Source organism: Moschus berezovskii, chromosome 18 (genome assembly GCF_049115385.1).
Source record: "Moschus berezovskii isolate FMDL1 chromosome 18, NW_MosBer_1.0, whole genome shotgun sequence".
Lineage (NCBI taxonomy): Eukaryota > Metazoa > Chordata > Mammalia > Artiodactyla > Moschidae > Moschus > Moschus berezovskii.
Window position 1 is genome coordinate 77,788,353 of NC_142477.1, and position 18,719 is coordinate 77,807,071.

The window sequence follows — 18,719 nt, forward strand, 5'->3', positions numbered from 1 at the left end:
CGGACACGACTGAGCAATCAAACTGAACTGAACTGAACTGAGAGGGGGTAAGTGGAGATTGTGACCATACTTAATGACGACGTACGTAAGTAGACTATGGAAAAGGGAGCAAAAGTAACTTTATAGTGGAGAAACCTGGCAAACACTATCTGAACCCATTAATGTCATCAGTGTTGAGTCATGTCAATCTCATGTACACCTGATGTTAATTTCAATCATTGAAATTAACATCACCGGTAGTGGAACAAATAAAATTTTCTGTGCCTCCGGGATGCACTGAAAAACACACAACAACCACTTCTCTGGTATTCCTGACTAGAAATGCATAATCTGAATCTAAACATGAGAAAACATCAGATGAACAAAAAGTGAGGGATATTCTAGGAAATAAATGGGCTATACGCTACAAAAAACTCAAAGTCATGAAAGCAAAGAAAGACTGGGATCTGCTTAAAGGGGATTAAAGAGACATGACAACTAAATGGGACATGTGATCCTGAACAGGATCTTAAAATGAAAAAAAAAAATGACATTTAAAGGACATGAAATTAAATTTGAATATAGTTTCTAGGTTGAAACCCGGGCATCAGTACTTTTTAAAGTTCCCAGTAGATTTCTATGTGCAGTCAAGTTTGAGGACCATTAAAGTCCTTCCCCAGGTTTTTTTTTTCTTAATGAATAGGTTCTTTTCATTTTTTATTTATATATTTTAAAACAAAAATTGTATATATATTTAAGGTGTACATTATGATGATTTGATATACATGGTGAAATAACTACTACAGTTCAGGCTGATTAACATATCATCTCACATAATTGACATTTTGTCCAGTGAGTGCACTTGATATCTCTTCTTTTAGCGTATTTTCAGGTATGATACAATATTATTAAATATAGTTGCCATGGTACGTTAGATCTTTAGGCTTATTTGCCCTGGATTTCAGTTAGAACTCAATGCTAGCCCAATTAGACTGAGCAGTTGCCAGCTCCTGCATATGGTATTGGAGGATTCCTAGGATGCTCTGAAGACAGATTGTCAAGATGAAATGCTATAAACCTAATATTGGCATGCTTTTATAGTAACTGATCAGACTAATGATTATATAACTACATTAAAGGAATTGCAGAGGACTTGAATGATGTAATCTATTTCTGCTTCATTGACTATGCCAAGGCCTTTGACTGTGTGGATCACAATAAGCTGTGGAAAATTCTGAAAGAGATGGGAATACCAGACCACCTGACCTGCCTCTTGAGAAACCTGTATGCAGGTCAGGAAGCAACAGTTAGTACTGGACATGGAACAACAGACTGGTTCCAAATAGGAAAAGGAGTACGTCAAGGTTGTATATTGTCACCCTGCTTATTTAACTTATATGCAGAGTACATCATGAGGAACGCTGGGCTGGAAGAAGCACAAGCTGGAATCAAGATTGCCGGGAGAAATATCATTAACCTCAGATATGCAGATGACACCACCCTTATGGCAGAAAGTGAAGAGGAACTCAAAGGCCTCTTGATGAAAGTGAAAGAGGAGAGTGAAAAGGTTGGCTTGAAGCTCAACATTCAGAAAACGAAGATCATGGCATCTGGTCCCATCACTTCTTGGGAAATAGATGGGGAAACAGTGGAAACCGTGTCAGACTTTATTTTTTTGGGCTCCAAAATCACTGCAGATGCTGATTGCAGCCATGAAATTAAAAGATGCTTACTCCTTGGAAGGAAAGTTATGACCAGCCTAGATAGCATATTAAAAAGCAGAGACATTACTTTGCCAACAAAGGTCCGTCTAGTCAAGGCTATGGTTTTTCCCGTGGTCATGTATGGATGTGAGAGTTGGACTGTGAAGAAAGCTGATCGCCGAAGAATTGATGCTTTTGAACTGGTGCTGGAGAAGACTCTTGAGAGTCCCTTGGACTGCAAGGAGATCCAACCAGTCCATTCTAGAGGTGATCAATCCTGGGTGTTCATTGGAAGGACTTATGCTAAAGCTGAAACTCCAATACTTTGGCCACCTCATGCAAAGAGTTGACTCACTGGAAAAGACTCTGATGCTGGGAGCGATTGGGGGTAGGAGGAGGCGGGGACGACAGAGAATGAGGTGGCTGGATGGCATCACCGATTCGGTGGACATGAGTTTGAGTGAACTCCGGGAGTTAGTGATGGACAGGGAGGCCTGGCGTGCTGTGGTTCATGGGGTCGCTAAGAGTCGGACATGACTGAGCGGCTGAACTGAACTGAACTGAATGATGTAAATAATTAATCTTCCTTTACCATGATGTTTCTTGGTCATCAGTTCAGTTCAGTTCAGTTGCTCAGTTGTGTCCGACTCTTTGCGACCCCATGAATCACAGCACGCCAGACCTCCCTGTCCATCACCAACTCCCAGAGTTCACTCAAACTCACCTCCATCGAGTCAGTGATGCCATCCAGCCATCTCATTCTCTGTCGTCTCCTTCTCCTCTTGCCCCCAATCCCTCCCAGCATCAGAGTCTTTTAAGTTCTGCCTTTTTTCTTAATTTTTAAAGACAAGCTTCTATCTCTAAAGCAAAAGGGGCAAACAGTGAAATTGATCCCAGTATAAAGTTAAGAAGAACCGGAGTAGCTTGTCTCTAGGTGTCAGATGTCAGATCAGGATGCTAGGCCTCTTCACCTTCTGAAAGGCCAGGCTTTTTACCAGCTATATTGTACCATTTACATCTCTACAAAATAAAAAAGAACACTGAATCCTTACCCATCCTCCAGCTAAAGCCTCACCTCTCTGATCTTTCCAAGTGAAGGGCGGAACACTGTTTCCTCACTCCTACTCACTCTTCATACTGTTCATGGGTTCTCATGGCAAGATGGTTAGATAGCTTCACTGAGTCAGTGGACAAGAATTTGAACAAACTTTGGGAGAGAGTGAATGACGGGGAAACCTGATGTGCTGCAGTCCATGGGGTCACAACTTAGTGACTGGACAATAACAACTCACTCTTCAAACCACTAGAATCTGCCTTCGTGCCCTAGGACAGAGCTTACTGTTCTTACTGATATTTCGTCGTTTTTCTTGAATAAATGCTTTTTGGATTCTTGCAAGCCTTTGGTTAACTTCCAGAGTTCTAAAATGTTGATTTTGACTTGTTTTTTTGCCAGTGATCTTGTTGCTTACATGGAGGAGTGCATTTTCAGAGGTCTTTATTCTACCATCCTTAATCTAAAACCACTCACTATCTTCCCCTTGAGGCCCAAACTGCCCTTCCATGCTTGGTTTTTTATCTCCTTAAATGATACCCACAGAGTTTCATAAACCAGAAATCTAGAAATTATCTTTGACTCCCTTCACCCCTCTCCCTTCCTCCCTCCCTCCTTGGATCGAATCAAACACCAAATCCCCATCATTCTACTTTCTAAACCTGTCTCAAGCTCATCTCTTTCTTCTCAACCTCACCCTTATTACCAAGATCCCATTACCATTCCCTCTCACTCTAATCCCTGCCTTCCCCCTGTGCTTGTGCTCAGTTGCTCAGTCGTGTCTGACTCTTTGTGAAGCCATGGACTGTCATCCTCCAGGCTCCTCAGGCCATGGAACTGTCCAGGCAAAAGTGCTGGAGAGGGTTACCATTCCCACTCTATACACACATTTGGGTCATTTAAAAATACAGAATAGTGAAGGATAAAAGTTTGGATTTGGGACTCAAGTTGACGTAGACTCATAGGCCAGTTTTACTAGTCACTAGCTCTGGGTCTTTGGGCAAATGACTTATCCACTCTGTGACTCAGTTTCCTCATCCATAAAACTGAAATAACATTGATTCTTAACTCATAGAATATTTAAGAGGATCAAGTAAGAAAATCCTAGTATCTATTACATCGACTGACATCTAGTAAGGACTTAGCATATGATAGTAATATTATAAGACTAAATTTCCAACTTTAAATATGACTTATAATGTACAGTAGCATCTGGCATGTGTTTACACTTCCATCATCTTCTCTTGTCACTCCCTGCGTACCCCATTGGAGCCATTAGAGATTTCATTTCCCTGTATATATGAGAACATAGATTGTCCTTTCTCCGTTCTCAGCTCTGAGCCTTCAGACATGTAGTTCTCTAGGTCTGAAACCTGCTGTTTCTCTAACACAGCAAACATGCTTCTGGCTCAGTACCTTGGCATGGCTATTCCCTCTGCCTGGGAGGCTCTTTCCCAGATCTTTACATGGCACATTCCCTTTCTCCACTCATGTCTCTACCCAAATGTCATCTCCCCATGCAGCCTTTCATGATTGCCGTATGTAAGCTGGTGCTCCCTTTTTATCCTTTGTAGTCCTATCCCTCCCTAGCATTACCTGATCACTTTCTTTTATTATCTACATGTTTTCTTGGTTAAAATGTAAGCTGTATGTGCTGAGTCACTTCAGTCATGTCTGACTCTTTGTGATGCTATGGACTGTAGCCCACCAGGCTCCTCTGTTCATGGTATTCTCCAGGCAAAAATACTGGAGTGGATTGCCATTTCCTCCTCCAGGGGCTCTTCTCCACCCAGGGATCAAACTGATGTCTCTTAAGTCTCCTGCATTGGCAACCATATTCTTTACCACGAGCACCATCTGGGAAGCCCGTAAGCTCTACAAAGGCAAGATTTTTGTCTTGTTCTTTATTGTATTTCTGACATTTATAAAATCCCTGACTCATGAAAGATACTTAAAATATTTGTGGAATGAAAGATTATGTGTGAGATCATGATGAGTTTCCCTGGTAAGACTTACTGATGAAGCTATACCAAGAGGCAGATAAGAAATAGAAAACTAGTTCAGATATCTGAAATGGCCTCCTAGTATCAGCTGTAGGACCACTGACAGCAAAAGGTTCACTTTAACAGATCTATACCATTAAGACAAGAATAAGAGATTCCAGGTGGACATAAGAACAGTACAATAGAGGCTTTCACTAGTTTCAACAAGTAGATCAAAAGACTTCTTGGATTACTAACTTTCTCTTTGAAAGTTTCTATAATTATGGCATTCCTGGGATTTGTTACATTTGCTGACTTCTGTAATATTCCACACGTGTATGTGTTGGTCTAGCAGCTTAGCCTCTTCTTTCTAGAGCTCATTCTGCAGTGCATGCAATCAGCCAGCTGTCATGACCTTTCTTATCATGAAGGGAAATCTGAGTTTCATAAGATCTTTGTTTTCTGTACTTCATTCTCCACTTCTTGAATTTTCTGCTTATGAAATCTTACTTACTCTCTAGCTGGTATCTCCGTTCTCTCTCTCTGCTTTTTCTTATTCTTTCTAAAACAACTTCTTTGGAAGAATGCTACCTTTCTGCCCAAGAATATCCAAGTTTTGTGTTCATTTTCCAATAGAGCTTCAGCTTAAATAAGTAATAGAGATTCATGTTTCAACATTTCTGTTTTCCATCCCTTGCTGAGCTAGCAACTCAGCATTTAGCTTATATTGGAAATAGCCTTTGTCTTTTGTTAACAAAGGTTCATTTTGTGAGCCATCTATCATGTGTTTCTTAACTTCTCAGTCTGGTCATCTGCCAGGTATTTCCACCACATAAAACCATTACTCAAAATCTGAGCTTCGTTTTCTTTGTGAGTGTTGCTGCTGCTGCTGCTAAGTCACTTCAGTCGTATCCAACTCTGTGTGACCCCATAGACGGAAGCCCACCAGGCTCCCCCGTCCCTGGGATTCTCCAGGCAAGAACACTGGAGTGGGTTGCCATTTCCTTCTCCAATGTGTGAAAGTGAAAAGTGAAAGTGAAGTCGCTCAGTCGTGTCCGACCCTTAGTGACCCCACGGACTGCAGCCTACCAGGCTCCTCTATCCATGGGGTTTTCTAGGCAAGAGTACTGGAGTGGCTTGCCATTGCCTTCTCCGTTGTGAGTGTTAGGTAGGTAGAATAGGGAAAAGGAGTCCAAAATGGCGGTGGCCAAAAGACAAGGAAGGGAAAAGCCTGTAAAAATAGAACAAAGGAAGGTCCGAGGACCAGAGTGAGGACCTCAGGTAAATCAAACAACACTCCTGGCTGGCCCAATTTACATAGGGTAGGCCCAGGAGGAAAAAAAGTGTATAAAAAGAGGAGCCAAAATAGCTCTCTCTCTCCTGCATGCTGGGCCGCTCTTCCCTTCACGTCTTTGGACCAGATGGCGGGTGTCTCCTTCCTCCTTCACCTTTCCCATGAGTGTCTCTCCCGAAGCTGTGCCCTCAGTGAAATCGGACAGCCATCCCAGGTGGAGGAGGACGGGTCTTCAGTAAAGGGCCTAGGAGTAGCAGTGCTTCCCCGATAGAACCTCCAAGCAAGCTCCCAAGTTTACTCTCTTTAAATTGTACACTTTATTGCTTGGAAAGGTGTAATAAACTTAACTGATTACAGATAAAAAAGTTAACCTCAGTTTATTGTTTACTAAGACAATTTTTGGGTGTTATTTCTACTTCAAATGCTAAAACATTGGAGAAGGAAATGGCAACCCACTCCAGTGTTCTTGCCTGGAGAATCCCAGGGACGGGGGAGCCTGGTGGGCTTCCGTCTATGGGGTCACACAGAGTCGGACACGACTGAAGTGACTTAGCAGTAGCAGCAGCAGTAGCAGCAACCCTCACACCTTGAAGGTGGATTTTCCTGCTATCTTCTAAATAAAATAGAGCTGTAACACTGATTTTTCTAAGAGCTATAACATGGTCCATTCGAGACCTGAGGGCTATAACACGGTCTGCCCAAGACCCGAGAGCTGTGACACGCTGAGGGGACTTTAATGTCCGTCACTCCAAATCTTTGTAGTGACGAGACAAAGAACCGAGGAACATACACACGCGTGACAGTGAGCAAGAGCACTTGCTATGTCTTTTAGCAACTTCTGACAATGTATGATTAGATCACCGAGGTTTTTTTCAGTTTTCTGCTCCCAGTTGTAAGTGTCCAAGTCTCTTAAATCCAGTATATTTTTGTTTGCTGCTGTTGCTGCTGCTGCTAAGCCGCTTCAGTTGTGTCCGACTTTGTGCGACCCCATAGACGGCAGCCCACCAGGCTCCCCCATCCCTGGGATTCTCCAGGCAAGAACACTGGAGTGGGTTGCCATTTCCTTCTCCAATGCATGAAAGTGAAAAGTGAAGTCGCTCAGTCATGTCCAACTCCTAGCAACCCCATGGACAGCAGCCTACCAGGCTTCTCCGTCCATGGGATTTCCAGGCAAGAGTACTGGAGTGGGGTGCCATTGCCTTCTCCGATATTTTTGTTTAACCCTTGGGAATTCAGATTTTATCTCTTTACTAAAATTAACTTCATTATAGGCTCTTTTCAACTCTGAAAGTTTGCAAAATTCTTTGTGAAAATGAGTACTATTTCCCCTGAGTTCTTGCAGTCTAATGTCTTACCCAGGTTCTTTACATTCCTGTTCTTGGGGCCTAAAATAACAAGCGAAGTTACCATTGGCGTTTGATTTTTTCTTAGAATCCTTTGATTGCAGCTTTAAGGCCATTTCCTCAAAGAGATTCTTATTTGTATCTAGGGTTCCTCCAAAAATGTCTTTGTAGCTTTGATCTATTGATAATCTGATAACTCTTTAAGAGTTTCTTTTTTCTCCCAAGAGGCTTTTAACTTTCTGCACAGTGTGCTGCTAGTCATTTCATCTTTTTCTATTTGTGGACAGAAGCACCACCCTGCCCCCCACCCCCCCACCCCGGGAAAATTCCAGAGTAATTACTCTCTAGTACCAACTAGTCCATTCTAGAGGAGATCAATCCTGGGTGTTCATTGGAAGGACTGATGCTAAAACTGAAACTCCAATACTTTGGCCACCTCATGCGATGAGTTGACCCACTGGAAAAGAGTCTGATGCTGGGAGGGATTGGGGGTGGGAGGAGATGGGGACGACAGAGGATGAGATGGCTGGATGGCATCACCAAGTCGATGGACATGAATTTGAGTGAACTCCGGGAATTGGTGATGGACAGGGAGGCCTGGCGTGCTGTGATTCATGGGGTCACAAAGAGTCAGACACGACTGAACAACTGGACTGAACTGAACTGAACTGAAGGCAGGTATGCTTATAGATTGTCAAGGCACATATTGAAAAATCAGGCTATAGGGACTGCAGTGGAGGAAGGTGATGAGGCCAAGAAGAGAGAAGGCTGAGGCCAGCAGGTGCCAGAGACAGGACCTGGGCCCAGAATAGGCAGTGGGTCCAGATGAAATGGATTCCTGGCAGAGCTGGTTGAGAAAAAAAGTCCATGAAAAGTTGGAGTTCAAGATTTCCTGGTCCCCCAGGACTTCCTGCTGTACAGCATCTTGCCCTGACACCCAAAGTTTAATTCCAGAATTAGGCAGGGCTGGTCTATCTTCAGATCTTATTCCAGTCCTGCTACAGCCAGACCCTCCCCTAAGCATTACATGTAGCCCTGGAGCACCTGTGTAGGAATTAGAAACAGACACTCCCTCCAGGATGCTATCCTGCTTCAAGATGATTGTAGTGAAAGTCTCTCAGTCATGTCTGACTCTTTGCAACCCCGTGGTCTATACAGTCCATGGAATTCTCCTGGCCAAAATACTGAAGTGGGTGGCCTTTCCCTTCTCCAGAGGATCTTCCCAACCCAGGGATGGCACCCGGGTCTCCTGAATTGCAGGCAGATTCTTTATCAGCTGAGTCACAAGGGAACCCCAAGATAATAGCAATAAATGCATAAATCCACAATGAGTATGAAGTGACTGGTGCCCACCAAAGTCATGCCGCCCACAACCTGTATGACCAGACCCAGTGGCCTGTGTTCCCTGCCTCCTGCAGTGGGAAGTCCTTCTCCAGAGCCCCTTTGGGCTTCTAACTCCTTACATGAGAACGTTCCTAAAAATAGGTGTTGCTTTCCTTCTGAGAAAGTCTCCAGCTCTTTAATCCCATCTGCTGACCACCTTCCTCCAGCCCCTTCCACCATTACTACTTGAGATAGAAGGTAAATCCCCAAGGTCATGAGTGTCCATAGAAGCCCAAAATGTTTAAAGGAGATCGTTAAACTGACATAGGAAATTGAGAAGAATTTGTCTTTGCTCATGAGGAGGAAGTTAAAGTGCCTGGAACTGAGCTTAGTGGGTCCCCATCCCAGGTGTGCATTTTAGCTGAGCCAGGTTATCACTGACATTTAACTCTGTGCTTTTGGGATGTCACTGTAAGATAAGTGAATTGAACTAGATGATCATGAGGGCTGCTTTTACATTTGCCTATCTATAGACTTAAATTGAAGAAAGTAGGGAAAACCACTAGACCATTCAGATATGACCTAAATCAAATCCCTTATGATTATACAGTGGAATTGAGAAATAGATTTAAGGGATTAGATCTGATAGATAGAGTGCCTGATGAACTCTGTACGGAGGTTCATGACATTGTACAGGAGATAGGGACCAAGACCATCCCCATGGAAACGAAATGCAAAAAAGCAAAATGGCTGTCTGAGGAGGCCTTACAAATAGCTGTGAAAAGAAGAGAAGCGAAGAGCAAAGGAGAAAAGGAAAGATATAAGCATCTGAATGCAGAGTTCCAAAGAATAGCAAGGAAAGATAAGAAAGCCTTCCTCAGTGATCAATGCAAAGAAATAGAGGAAAACAACAGAATAGGAAAAACAAGAGATCTTTTCAAGAAAATTAGAGATTCCAAGGGAACATTTCATGCAAAGATGGGCTCGATAAAGGACGGAAATGGTATGGACCTAACAGAAGCAGAAGATTTAAGAAGAGGTGGCAAGAATACACAGAAGAACTGTACAAAAAAGATCTTCGTGACCCAGATAATCACGATAGTGTGATCACTCACCTAGAGCCAGACATCTTGGAATGTGAAGTCAAGTGGGCCTTAGAAAACATCACTATGAACAAAGCTAGTGGAGGTGATGGAATTCCAGTTGACCTATTTCAAATCTTGAAAGATAATGCTGTGAAAGTGCTGCACTCAATATGCCAGCAAATTTGGAAAAGTCAGCAGTGGCCACAGGACTGGAAAAGGTCAGTCTTCATTCCAATCCCAAAGAAAGGCAATGCCAAAGAATGCTCAAACTACCACACAATTGCACTCATCTCACACGCTAGTAAAGTCATGCTCAAAATTCTCCAAGCCAGGCTTCAGCAATATGTGAACCGTGAACTCCCAGATGTTCAAGCAGGTTTTAGAAAAGGCAGAGGCACCAGAGATCAAATTGCCAACATCCTCTGGATCATGGAGAAAGCGAGAGAGTTCCAGAAAAACATCTATTTCTGCTTCATTGACTATGCCAAAGCCTTTGACTGTGTGGATCACAATAAACTGTGGAACATTCTGAAAGAGATGGGAATACCAGACCACCTTGACCTGCCTCTTGAGAAACCTGTATGCAGGTCAGGAAGCAACAGTCAGAACTGTACATGGAACAACAGACTGGTTCCAAATAGAAAAAGGAGTACGTCAAGGCTGTATGTTGTCACCCTGCTTATTTAACTTATATGCAGAGTACATCATGAGGAATGCTGGGCTGGAAGAAGCACAAGCTGGAATCAAGATTGCCGGGAGAAATATCATTAACCTCAGATATGCAGATGACACCACCCTTATGGCAGAAAGTGAAGAGGAACTCAAAAGCCTCTTGATGAAAGTGAAAGAGGAGAGTGAAAAGGTTGGCTTGAAGCTCAACATTCAGAAAACAAAGATCATGGCATCTGGTCCCATCACTTCATGGGAAATAGATGGAAAACAGTGTCAGACTTTATTTTTTGGGGCTCCAAAATCACTGCAGATGCTGACTGCAGCCATGAAATTAAAAGACGCTTACTCCTTGGAAGGAAAGTTATGACCAACCTAGATAGCATATTAAGAAGCAGAGACATTCCTTTGCCAACAAAGGTCCATCTAGTCAAGGCTATGGTTTTTCCCGTGGTCATGTATGGATGTGAGAGTTGGACTGTGAAGAAAGCTGATCGCCGAAGAATTGATGCTTTTGAACTGTGGTGCTGGAGAAGACACTTGAGAGTCCCTTGGACTGCAAGGAGATCCAACCAGTCCATTCTAAAGGAGATCAATCCTGGGTGTTCATTGGAAGGACTGATGCTAAAGCTGAAACTGCAATACTTTGGCCACCTCATGCGACGAGTTGACTCACTGGAAAAGAGTCTGATGCTGGGAAAGGTTGGCGGCGGGAGGAGAAGGGGACGACAGAGAATGAGATGGCTGGATGGCATCACCGACTCGATGGACATGAGTTTGAGTGAACTCCGGGAGTTGGTAATGGACAGGGAGGCCTGGCGTGCTGTTATTCATGGGGTCGCAGAGAGTCAGACACGACTAAGCGACTGAACTGAACTGATCTATAGCTCTCCTGTGATCATGGGTTAGTGACCATAATGAAGTAACAGTTAGAAACTTGGAAAAAGGTTCATTGCTCTTCTGGGATGACATGACTTGAGAGAGATTGCTTCCTTGGGATGAATGAATTTTATTATACTACCAAGACCCAGATAAGGAGTCTAACATGTTGCTGGTTTCATATCAAAGTCAGAGCTGCTTCTGGCTTGTAAGGATACAGATATTGACTGCAATATGCATGAGCACTGAAGGTCTTAGCACAAGTCCTTTTTTCCATTAAGGAAGTTTCCTTCTATTTCTAGTCTGTCATGAATGAGACTTGACCTTTATCAAATGTGTTTTCTGCATCCACAGAAAGATCATCTGGCTTTCTTCTTAAATCTGTTAATTTGGTGAATTACATTGATAGATCTTCTAATATTTAACCATCCTTGTACTATTTTGGAATCGTTCTTTTTAAATACACTATTGGACTGGATTTGCTTATATTTTATTTAGAATATTTCCATCTATGTTTATAAAAAAATGTTTTAAGCACAAAAGAGAAATTTTTAGTCCATTTAACTGGAAATTACAATGGTCATTCCACCTATGTTTATAAGCGAGAGTGATTTTTAAATTTCTCTTTTTGTGCTGACCTTGTCTGGTTTTGGTGTCACGATTAAACAAGTCTTGTAAAATAATTGTGTAACTTTGCTTCTTTTCTGTTCTCTGAAGTGGTTTATATAAGATGAAGATTAAATGTCCTTTGAAGTTTTATTAAATAAACCTCTGAAAATATCAAAGTGAACTCTCACTTGGGCAGGATGATGTCTGGATACCCTGGACAAACTTTGTAGTAAAATAATTATGCATGCTAGAGTAAATTTTTTTAAATTATGTAAATTCATTGCTGAGGTAGCAGAAAAAGAAAAAATCAAAAGAGTGAGGGAAGCAGGAATTTATAAAAAGAAAAAACAGTATTTTTCCCTCAGGGCATCTCACAAATTTAAATTTCAGTTTTGATACTTGACTGTAATGCAGGAGGATAGGTGACAAACCATCACAGAGTTTAATAGAAGACCTCTCTGTAAAGCTGAGACTGCAAAATGCTAAGTCCTTTGTGTCAGGGTAAAGTAGAAATAAATGCACATCACACAGTGGCCAGTAAGGAAACTTGCTTATCTTGACCTTGCTTCTGAATAGAGAGAGGGGGAAACGACTTCCTTGAGAATTTAAAACCAGTTTTTATTGGGGCACAACAGTGCCTGGAGTAAAGAATATATTTTCTAGTCTTCTTTGCAACATGACGTGTATGTTCTGTCCAGTGAAATCTAAGTGGAAGTGTTGTATGTGTTTCATTCAGGACTTTTCCATGTTTGCTCATAAATGAGATTTTGATGTTCCTTTCTTGGGCCAACCTTGTCTGGTTTGATAGTTCTCAGAAAGGAAGAAAGGTATTGGAGGAGACAGCTAGCAGTCTCTGCTGCCCTGATACAAGAGGTGATTGAGGCATGGGGTGTCACAGAAACAGAATTTTCACATGAACAGGAAGGATTTTCCTTCTTTAAAGAAGATCCCAGCCCTGGGAGACTTCCCAGGTGGCGCTAGTGGAAAAGAACCTGCCTGCCAGTGCAGAAGATGTAAGAAACAGGAATTCAATCTTTGGATCAGGAAGATCCCCTGGAGGAGGGCATGGCAACCTGTTCCAGTATTCTTGCCTGGAGAATCCCAGGGACAGAGGAATCTAGTGGGTTACAGTCCAGGTGGTCACACAGAGGGTGCTTCACATAACCTGTCATGCCATCACACACCGTTGCACACTCTTGCACGTCCTCCCACACCCTTGCACACTCTCACATGGACTCACATGCTCTTTATGCCCTCACACTTGCTCACCCACTCTTGCACATCCTTGCACACCCTCGCACAGGGTTGCACATCCTCGCACTTCCTTGCACACCCTTGCAAGCCCGCACATGCCCCTGAACGTCCTCACGTGCTCTCACATGTCCTCACACACACTTGCACACCCTCACATATCCTCTCACGCCCTCAGATACCCTCAAATGCTCTTGCACTAACATGTGTATCTTGCACAGCCACACACCTCACATGCACTTGCACACCCTAGCACGTCCTCCCATGACCTAGCACGTCCTCAAACGCCCTCGCACACCCCTTCATGCCCTTGCGTTCGCTCACACATTGCTGAACACTCTCGCACATCCTCGCACACCCTCACATCCCCTTGCATACCCTTGCATGCACTCCCACGACCTCACACATCTTCATACACCATCGAATGCTTTCACATGCACAGCACACTCTCGCACAGCCACACACAATTCCTTGCATGCCCTTGCACACACTGGCACACCTTAGCACCTTTCCCCATGTCCTAGCACATCCCCAAATATCCACACACACCCCTGCACACCCTTGCGCTCTCCTGCACATTATCAAATACTCTCGCACATCCTCACACACTGTCACACGACCTTGCATGCTATTGCATGGCACTGCACGCCCTTGAATGTCCTCGTATGCTCTTTCACGTTCTCCCATGCACTCACAAACCCTCGCACACTGTCACACGGCCTTGCACCCTCTTGCAAGTCCTCGCACGTTCTCACACACTCCCGCAAGCTTTCCCATGCCCTTGTCCACTGTCACACATCCTCACACGTCCTTGCCTACTTTTGCACATCCTTGCACACACTCGCACACCTTCACATTCTCTTGCATGTGCTCACACACATTCTGACACCCTCACACGCTCTCGGATGACCTGACTCACTCTCACATGCCCATGTATGCCCTAGCATGCCCTCGCCCATGCTCACACATCCTCACATGCTCTCACACGTCCGCACATGCCCTCACATGCCTGTACAAACCCTAAAATGCCCTTGCCCGTGCTCACATATTCTTGTACATCCTTGCATGCTCTCGCATATCTTTCCACACCCTTACACACCCTCACATGCCTGTGCATGCCCTAGCAGGCCGTCACATGTTCTTGCACATCCTCGCATGCTCTCACATGGCCTTGCACGCACTTGAATGTCATTGCATGGTGTCTCAAGTCCCACATGCCACCTCACACCCTTGTTCAGCCTTGCATACCCTCACACGTCCTTGTACGCTCTTGCACATCATGGCATGCTCTTGCACATCGTCGCGCACCCTCACAGAGTCTCGCACGTCCTCGCACACTCTCCCATGGCCTTGCACGCACTCACACATCCCTGTACACCCTTGCACACAATTGCAAGCCCTCGCACACTCTTGCACACCCTCACACGTCCTCGTATGCTCTCACATATCATGGCATGCTCTCACACGCCCTCACAGATTCTTGCACATCCTTGCATGCCGTTGCAGATTCTCACGTGTTCTCGCATGCCCTCACACACTCGCCCACGGCTTCACGCGCACTCGCACATCCTCGCACACACTCGCATGCCCTCCAACGCCCTCACATGGCAGCACAGATCCTCGCATGTCCCCCCCATGCTCTTGAAAGCCCCTTCACGCCCTCCAGCATCCTCGCATGTCCTCACACACCCTCGTTCACCCTCGAAAGCTCTTGCATGCACTTCCACCCTCTCACACAGCCACAAACATACTCCCAAGCCCTCACACGACCACACGTGCCCTCACACACCCTTACAGGCCCTACCACACTCTCTCCCATGCTCACGTATTCTCGCACATCCTGGCACGCACTCGCATGACCTCAAATGGCCTCGCAAGCCCACGCACACTCCCGCATGCCCTTGCACATCCTCACATGCCCTCTCAAGCCCTCACACACTCTCACACACTCTCGAATGTTCTCACACTCTCTTGCAAGCTCTCACGTGCCCTCACACACCCTCCATGACCTCGCATGCTCTCATGCAGCATCACATGCAGTGCCACGCCCTCAATGCACTCGAACACCCTAGCACCCCCTCACATGCACTCGCATCCTCTTGGACGTGCTTGCACACTCTTGCATGCGCTTGCATGTCCTTGCACGCTCTCCTATTCCCTCGCACACCCTCACATGACCTTGCGTGCTCTTGCGTGTCATCACACACTCTGCCACACCCTCACATGCACTCGCACCTCCTAGCATGCCCTTGCGTCCCATGGCACCCTCGCACACGTGCTCACATGCCCTCACGTGCTCTCACATGGCCTTGCACTCCCTCGAATGTCCTTGTACACTCTCGCAATTCCTTGCACGCCCTCACACGCTCTCGCATGCTCTCACATCCCCTCACACATATTCACATACCAACACACCCACTTGCACTGTCTCACATGCCCTCACATGCTCTCCCACACTCTCGTAGGCCCTCATATGCTCTTGCACGCACTTGCAAATGCTTGCCATCCTTGCACACTCTCACATGACCTCACACGTCCTCACACTCCCTAACACGTCCTCTCCCGCCTTTGCCTGCTCTTGCACGCCATCACACAGCCTCACATGTCTTTGCACACTCTTGCTCAACCCCGCATGTACTCACACGCCCTCGCACACGCTCATATGGCTTAACGTGCCCTCACAGGCTCTTGTGGGGCTTCGCCTGCTCTTGCACTCCCTCTATATTCTTGCATGTCATCACATGCCCTTGCATGTCTTCGCATACTCTTGCACATCCTCGCACATTCTCTCATGCTCTTGCCTGCTTTCACACACCATCGCATGTCCTCGCACACCCTTGAATGCCCTCTCATGCTATTGCATGCCCTCACATGCCCTCACACATCCTCGCACACTCTCACACATCCATGCATGCTCTCACATGCCTTTGCACACACTCAGATGCCCTCACACGCACTCTCATGACCACACACACCCTTCCATGTCCTTGCATGCTCTTGCACGCCCTCACACGCTGTTGCCCAGCCTTGCAACTCTCACACATCCTTGTATGCTCTAGCATGTCCTCACACATCCTCGAATGACCTCGCCTGCCCTTGCACACTATCACACACTCTCGCACATCCTCGCAACTCTCTCACTCCTCACATCCTCATACACTGTAGCACACCTTTGTACACTCTTACACTCCCTTGCATGCCCTCACACACTCTTATACTCCACTGAAAACTCTCACACACTAACTGCCTTGCCTCACATGCTCTCGACTCCCTCTATATCCTTGCATGTCTTCACATGCCCTCGCACACCTTGCACACTATTATACTCCCTCCCACTACCTCGCACACTGTTATACTCCTCACACACTTTTGTAGTCATACGCTTCCTCTCCCACCCTTACACTCCCTCACACACTGTCACACACTCTTACACTCCCTCGCACACCCTTGCACACTCTTACACTCCCTTGCATGCCTTCACACACTCATACTCCATTGCACACCTTCACACACTTACATTCTCTTGCTCAGTTTTATACTCCTTGCACATCCTCACACACTCTTATACTTCCTCCCATGTTCTTACAATCCCAAAAATGACCACTAGTTCCAGCGTCACTCCCAACCTACCTTGAACCTGTGATCTCTCTTAAACTCCCTGGAACACCCTCTCACACTCTTACATTCCATCTCACACCCTGCACACTCTTACACTCCCTCACAACACCCTCACACACTCATACTCCCTTGCACACACGCGCACATTATTACACTCCCTCGCACACTCTTACACTCCCTTGCAGACCCTCACACACTCTTACACTCCCTCACATGCTCTTCCACCCCTCACACACCATCCCACAATGTTACACTCTCTTGCATGCTACTACACTGCTTCACACCCTCCTACACTCCTTTACACACCCACACACTCTTACACTCCCTCACTTAACTCTGCACACTCTTACACTCCCTCACATGCTCTGACATTTCCTTGCACACCCTTACACTTTGTTGCACACCTTCTCACACTCTTACACTCCCTCGCACACCATCACACGCTCTTACACTCCCTTGCACACACACACACACTTACAGTCCCTCACATGTTCTTACACCCTTTCCCACAATCTTGCACACTCTTAAACTCTCTATCATGCTCTTATACTCCCTCGCATAACCTCACATGCTCTTACACTTCTTTGCAGGCTCTTACACTTTCTTGCACACCCTTACTAACCCTTACACTTCATCGGACACCCTCGCATGCTCTTACACTCCCTTGCATGCTCTTACACTCTGTGGCACAACCTGACACACTTACAGTCCTTCGCACACACTTGCACACTCTTACACTCCCTCACATGCTCTTACACTCTCCTGCACACCCTCACAACTCTTACATTCCATCGCACACCTCCACACATTCTTATACTCCCTCACACACTCGTACACACCCTCACACACCCTTGCACACTCTTGCATTCCCTCGCACACCTGAAACTCCCTCACACACCCTCACACACTTTCACTCCATCGTACACCCTTGCACACTCTTACACTCTCTCACACGCCCGCACACACTCTTACTCTCACTCGCACCCCGTTGCGTGGTCTTACACTCCTTCCCACATCTTATGCTCTTACATTCCTTTGCATACCATTGAACACTCTTACATTCCCTCTCACACCCTCACACGCTCTTACACTCCCTCATAAACCTACACCTGTGGTCACAGGCACATAGTCTCAGGGTTAACCACTCTCAGACCATAGACATGTCACAAGTTCACAGTCTCCATGGTTACCCCACCTACCAGACTGTGTACCTGGAGTCACATTTCCAGTTCCCAGGGTAATCCCCACACCCAGACCCTACACATTGTGTCACTTGTCCGCAGTCTGCAAGGTGAACCCTTCCCAGACCCTACACCTGGCAACACATGTCCACAGTCTCCATGGCGACCTCACATCACCTACCCTGTACCTGAGGTCATGGTGACCCTCCTCCTAGACCCTGTACCTGGGGTCACATGTCCACAGTCACCAGGATGACCCCCTTCTCAGACACTGTACCTGGGGTCACGCATACACAGTCTCCATGGTGACCCCCTCTCCCAGACCCTGTCTATTTATTTTCTATTTACTAACCTCTCACCCTTTAACAGTCCTTAGTGGTGGTGGTTTAGTCACTAAGTCATGTCCAGCTCTTGTGACCCCATGGACTATAGCCTGCGATGTTCCTCTATCCATGGGATTCTCCAGGCAAGAATACTGGAGTTGGTTGTCATTTCATTCTCCAGGGGATCTTCTCGACCCAGAAATCGAACCTAGGTCTCCAGCATTGCAGGTAGATTCTTTACCGACTGAGTTATGGGGAAAGATTTTGAGCTATGAGGGAATGCCCAGACCCTGCGCCTGGGGTCACACTTCGACAATATCCAGAGTGTCCCTCCTGCCCATAACCTGCACCTGGTGACATATGTCCAGTCACCAGGGTGACCCCGCTCCCAAATCCTGCACTTGGGGTCACATGTCCACAGTCTCCAGG